Here is a 6,381-nt window from a genome sequence, read left to right as displayed (position 1 = left end):
TGGGATAAAAGGACCCTGATCTTTCTACTGACCGTTTCACTAGGAGTGGAATGTGGAAATGAACCTGAACAATAATTCCCATATATTTCTTTATTTCTGCTCTCTTCCCAATAAAAAGCAGGCCCCTTTACAGATATTTTACTTCCCCCTGCAAAAAGCAGCCAAAAAAAAAAAAAAAAACCCTACTTAAAAGGTGCCCAGGAGAAAAACAAGTGCACCTATTTGTCTGGAATTTGGCAGACAATATTCACTCAGAAAGAGCTGGTGACCCTGCACATTTTAATCAATTCTGGAAAAAAGAAAAAGTAGTAACTGATTCAATAGTGTGCTAGCCCCATTTAACTTCACCTTCCTCTCCATGGGTGTAGTCAAGGGGGTGGGGGGGGGCAGCTGCCCCCCATAAATACAAATCTGAGGTTCCCCCCTAACAAAAATTTCCTCTCCCTGCAGCCCTCTGTGTGCCCTCAAAATTTGGTCTGGGGGATTGGGATAGCTCAGTCAGTAGAACACGAGACACTTAATCTCAGGGTCATGGGTTGAAGCCCCATGTTGGGCAAAATATTCTGCATTTCAGAGGGTTGGACTAGATGACCCTTGTGGCCTCTTCCAACTCTATGATTCTATGAAACAGATTTTGGATGCACATGGGGGGGGCTGCACTTGGGAGGACAGAAAGCTTTCTGGAATGCAGGTTTCTGTCCATTGTTTGTTTGTTTTGAATCAGTGATTGGGCATCAGAGATGAAAAGACCATGGTTATGTCATGTTGAGCTCCTAAGACATTGAGAGATCCATGATCCAATAATCCTCATTCTTTTTAAAATTTAAAAATTGTGCTTGTGTGTGGACTGGGACAGTGGTGTTGGAAAGGACAACTCCTTTCCTTCTACTGTTTTCTTGATCAGTCTTCCCACTTCCAAGCTATATTTTGCATCCCAGGGAACTTGCCCAGAAAAGGGGCAGAAGATATTGTCACTGATCAAACCAGGGGTCAGCAAACTTTTTCAGCAGGGGGCCGGTCCACTGTCCCTCAGGCCCTGTGGGGGGCCGGACTATATTTTGGAAAAAAATATATGAACAAATCCCTATGCCCCACAAATAACCCAGAGATGCATTTTAAATAAAAGCACACATTCTACTCATGTAAAAACACGCTGATTCCCAGACCGTCCACGGGCCACATTTAGAAGGCGATTGGGCCGCATCTGGCCCCTGGGCCTTAGTTTGGGAACCCCTGGATCAAACCAAAGAACAGGATCTCTTTTCCAAATCAAGTTATCAAAACATTCAATTCTGTTATGGGTCTGAATAGAGATCATGGTTTTCTGCCTCACTTAAAGTATTAAATTACCCAGCAATGCTAAGATGATAGTCCATCCCCAATCATTTTTACTGGGGAGGGTCATTTTGCACACATTTGTGATCTGACCTAATTGTCACAGACGGTACTTTTAAAATTCAGTTGCCATTTAACTACTACCTAACCCTTGTCCATGTGTGTATATATCTGACAACTGAGGACCACTTGCCCTGCATATGATGATGTGGGCTGCGGTTCATGGAAGGTTATGCCGTAATAACATTTTTTTTGTCTTTAAGGTACCTTTGTTGTTTCTGCTGCAACAAACCAACATGGCGAATCCTCTGGAAATCCGTGTAGTAATCCTGGGGCAGCATAATTCAGTGCCATAAATAACAAAGGGTGCTAAAGACCCCTTGTATACTTTCCAGCATTAGATGGAGAAATCCATAGTGTTTGCAAAGGAAAGACAGGCCATCCATTTTTCATTATTTTCAGTGGAAAGCAGAAGTTTCACAGCTCTGGGTGGCCAAGGGGAAGTGATAGTGCTGACTCCAAATTGCCTCATTTTATGCACTGCAGTGCAGAGAGAGACCACCAAGGGTAGGGAATTGTCCTCATCTCAAGGTATCTTAAGGTTATTATTATTATTTTATTAATATTATGTCATTTTTAATATTAAAGGAAATGGAAGAGCACAGAAATTCCTCTTTAAGTGACTACAGTTGCTCCGTTCAGGGACCACACCACTCAAGCAATTAGCATTTATGGTTTCCCAAAGCCCTGAGACATCATTATTTGGCTCTGAGTCACTGCTGGAATGGCTCCCTCATAGATGCCCATGTAAAACTGTTTTAAGTGTAAACATCTTCATTTATTAAGTTCCCAAGTTCTGTGCTGATTGCAGACACAAATGTTATGGCACAAGTTATTTGGCTTGCACAGACCGAAACATCTGCCCCCCCCCAAATAATCAGTTAGGCAGTCCTCTTTTCCTCCACTACCTTTCTCGACATTAGCCACAATTTTTCATGGTTGTTTTGTATGCAAAACAGTGTAAACTCACTGATATCACAGAAATATAAGCAATTTCAATTACGAAACTGTATGAAGAAATGAAGTCTGGGTCTGCAAACAGTCTGCAAAATACGGTTTGCAAAATATGAGTGTTTAAGCCTGGCTTTCTTGCAAATTCCTCATGCCACTGAGTGCTCAGTCTTCCACTTTATGTTTACTGAAATACCTCAGTATATAGCGGGTGAATCTGTTTCTAATATTGCACTGAATCTGTTTCTAATATTGTGGCATTTTCTCCAACTTCACCTCATTGGCTGGGACAATACCAGACAACATTTTGGTTACAGGTAGGTAGCCGTGTTGGTCTCCCATAGTCAAAACGAAATAAAAAATTTAAAAAATCCCTCCAGTAGCACCTTAGAGACCACACGAAAGCTCATACCAAGAACAAACTTAGTTGGTTTCTAAGGTGCTACTGGAAGGATTTTTTTATTATTTTTATTTTGTTTAGACAACATTTTGGTCTTGGATATCACTGTAGCAGTGTAGGAGAAACTGTAGCATGCACAGGGGAGAATTTGTGTGACACAATGAAATTCAGACCCATACCAAGGATTTGCAGGGAAAAAATTGCTTTCTAGGTGGGTGGGAAATGAAGTCTTTGTGACTTCATCAGCCGGTCGTTTTAGGCGGGTCATGCAACCCGATAGTATGAAAGTAAATCTCCTTTGCTTTCACATCACTTGCCCTTCTTTTCTATTTTCATCTGCCACCTGTGGGACTGTTTGCAATGTGGCACTGACTTACAGAAGTCAAGGGGCATCTGTGATAGGATAGCAGAGCCTGCCGGGTGCTCTTATGACTGAGGACAGCTGTGTGCTGATGGCAAAGAACCTGGTGGCAATGACAGGAGAATCACAGGTGGAAAAAGCACCAGATGAGGGAGGACCGCAGTGCTGCTGTGAGTGCAGCTTGGTAACCAAGGAAGAGGTCCTTGTGAACTAAGCCTTGTTTTCTCTCCTCTTCTTGGCCACTCTGGGCAGTTGGAAGGCTTCCCACTATTAGGAAGAGCAAAGGAATGAAGTTTTGCTTGGGCTAGTCTATGCAAAATGCCCAAATATAGACATTTCTCTGGACTCTTGTTGAGCAGTTCAGCTGCCTTTGGAGTCAGCCAGACCCTCGTCAGCAGTGATTGACTTCTGCACAGAGCTGGCAGGCAACCCTCTGAATTGGCAGCAACAGGAGGGAGAAGCTCCTCTCTGGCCCAGTGCCCAGCAAACTCAGGCTGCACGGTGGGCTTCTTGTGTTTGTACACAAAGAGAAATGCCCCATCCCAGCAGTGGATTTCTGCAAGTTCCTGGCATGCTCTGGTTAGTTTTTAAAAAGAACAGAGAACAGGAACCAATTCTCCACTTATTTTATCAGCTATTTTGAGCCTGACCTGAAATGAAAATTCTGGACTCTGTGATCAGACCAACTACAATTGCAAGAAAACCATTGCTTCTTAACCTCGGTTCATAGCTGTCAACTTTTCCCTTTTTTAGGGGAAATTCCCTTATTCTGAATAGGATTCCTCACAAGAAAAGGGAAAAGTTGACAGCTATGCCTCAGTTGCCCACGTGTCAAGTGGGTAACAGTAATAAATTAGTTCATGGGGTATCTGAAACATGATTCTGATGCCAGATGCCAGTTGACACACCTACAAAGCTGTCCAAATCTGCACATACTTGCATAAGTCTAAAGGTATTCACCACCCACAGCCTCAGAATTTTCCACTACTTGCCATCAGCAGCATTTTGTGAGCTTTATTAATGAAAGTGTGGGTGATTTTGTACATATTTCAAATAAGATTTACATTCATGAGTTAGAACTGAAAACTGCAGCAGCTTCTGCACCCAAGATCACCTGCTCAAGTGATTTGTCTCTTGTTATTTCTCTCTCCTTCTGCAACATTTGTCCAAAATGTGCTACAGATCTAAATCCAATACTTTCTTTTTCAGTAAGCAAGCACAGATTCCCTCTCCAAAGACTGATTTTAAAAAAAAACCCCAAACCCACGAAGAACAGTTCTCTTTCAAGTGCTACATAAATCCCCTCCTGTACTTTTACACTCGCAGAGTTTGCATGCTCAGCTGGATAAGAGAAGAGGCAGGGAAAGCCTTTTTGAGTTGCGAGGATCTCCATAGACACGTTAACAGGAGTTCCACTTGTCCTTCATGGAAGGATGAACACCAACATGTGCAGCTTGGGGGGGGGGGGAGAGTTCTATACTACCTGTTCCTGGGTGAGAAATCTTGCTGGTTTCTCTCCCACTGCAGAGGAACCATGAATGAGTTTCCTGATCTGGGAACTGATTTAAACAGACCGGTAAGCGAATCACTTTCCAGTCACTTGCACCTGCATCACTTGGCACCATCTCAGCGCAGACAAGCTTTGATGACAGTTTGTGTCAGAAATAAAACTCTGCCCCTTGGAGAGGAAATCTATTAAGATATATATCCATCTGTCTATATATTAAACTCTTACAGCCATACAAATGCATAGATAATCTTTCTTTATGTACAGGCTGAGCCACAAACTAGTTAAGCTGCAGGGAACTGAACTGGGCAACATCCTTGTAGCTGAGCTGGTATACAGTACAGCTACAGCTGCTCATTATCCATCACCTCACTCCATGCAGGAGTAAGGAAGATGCCATTTTCATTCTTCTAACACATCCCCAATTGCTACAGCTGGACTCCTATTGCATGTGCTAGTGTAGTGCAGAGGTCAGCTTGCTCAGTTCACCCCATGTGTTTATGTTGCCTTCTTCATTTAACTAGAGGGCAAACCCCACCGATTTCTTGAAAACAGCTGCTCAGCGATTTCCCTTAAGCAGGAAGAAAGATGGTGCCATTGGTTACTCTTCTTCTTGCAGGCCCCCTCCATACATTCTCTTTGTGGCACATTTGCTACTTCAAAAGTGCTTCCATGTGGTTGACCCAAATGCCCAACAGCAGCATATGGATGTTCCTGCACACTACACAGGGAGTCTGAATTACATACATGGGCACCTCCCTTGGCAGTGCCCCTCCACTGGAACTGCTGTTGCTGGCATGGGAAATACTCCTGTAATCCAGGCTATCTGTGGAGATGCAGAACATCCACATGTTACCAGTGCATAATGGGAAGCAACCGCAGGAGAGCATTGTGCAGCCACCATGCTGCAAAGGTAATGTATGAGCTGGGCTTTGCTTGCCTGGAAAGAGAAGAGACAAGACACAGAAGCTGAATCTGACACATAGGTTGGTTGGAGGACATAGTATCTTCACAGCCCACATGCCATGGCTTGTTGACCATAGTTCAGGAGACACTGGTCAACAGGCCACAAATGCTACTCCCTTGGGAGTGCCTCTTTCACTTCAAATGTTGAACTATTTTGAAAAGTTCTGAATTGGCACAGAAACCTTCTGGTCCCCAAAACAAGCCTTATGCTGTTTCTGTAGCAAACAAGTGAAGCAGGAGTTCTGTGCTCTCTGCTAGGTTACAGTCATCTTGACCAGGCTTCCTCAACCTCGGGCCTCTAGATGTTTTGAGACTACAATTCCTAGCATCCCTGGCCACTGGTCCTGTTAGCTATGGATCATGGGAGTTGTAGGCCAAAAAAATCTGGAGGGCCAAGGTTGAGGAAGCCTGATCTTGACTATCATGACACAGCTGGTGCCCTAGTGCCAGAAATATATGAATGAGTAGTTGTCAGAGTTTGCCCTGAGTACTGGAGATTCTGAATGAAGGTTTCCCAATGCAGGCTTTCAAGCCCCCCCCCCCCTTTCTGTTGTACACATAACAGCCACTGCTTGCCTTTGTCATCACCTCCATTGCATGGCCAACCATAATGTGCTCCTTCCCTCCCTTCAGGCCTCTTAAGATTAGGCACCACAATAGTAGTTTGGAAGATGCTGCTTATGTCAGAGGTGCAAGCACCATGTAGCTCACCGCCCCCTCCCCCCATCACGGTAGCACAATCCGTAATCCTTTCAGAGCCATTGCCCACGCGTGTGCCTACGGGTTTGTTTGCAGTACGGT

Source organism: Lacerta agilis, chromosome 6 (assembly GCF_009819535.1).
Source record: "Lacerta agilis isolate rLacAgi1 chromosome 6, rLacAgi1.pri, whole genome shotgun sequence".
NCBI classification, from domain to species: domain Eukaryota; kingdom Metazoa; phylum Chordata; class Lepidosauria; order Squamata; family Lacertidae; genus Lacerta; species Lacerta agilis.
Note: the sequence above shows the minus strand (reverse complement) of the source record.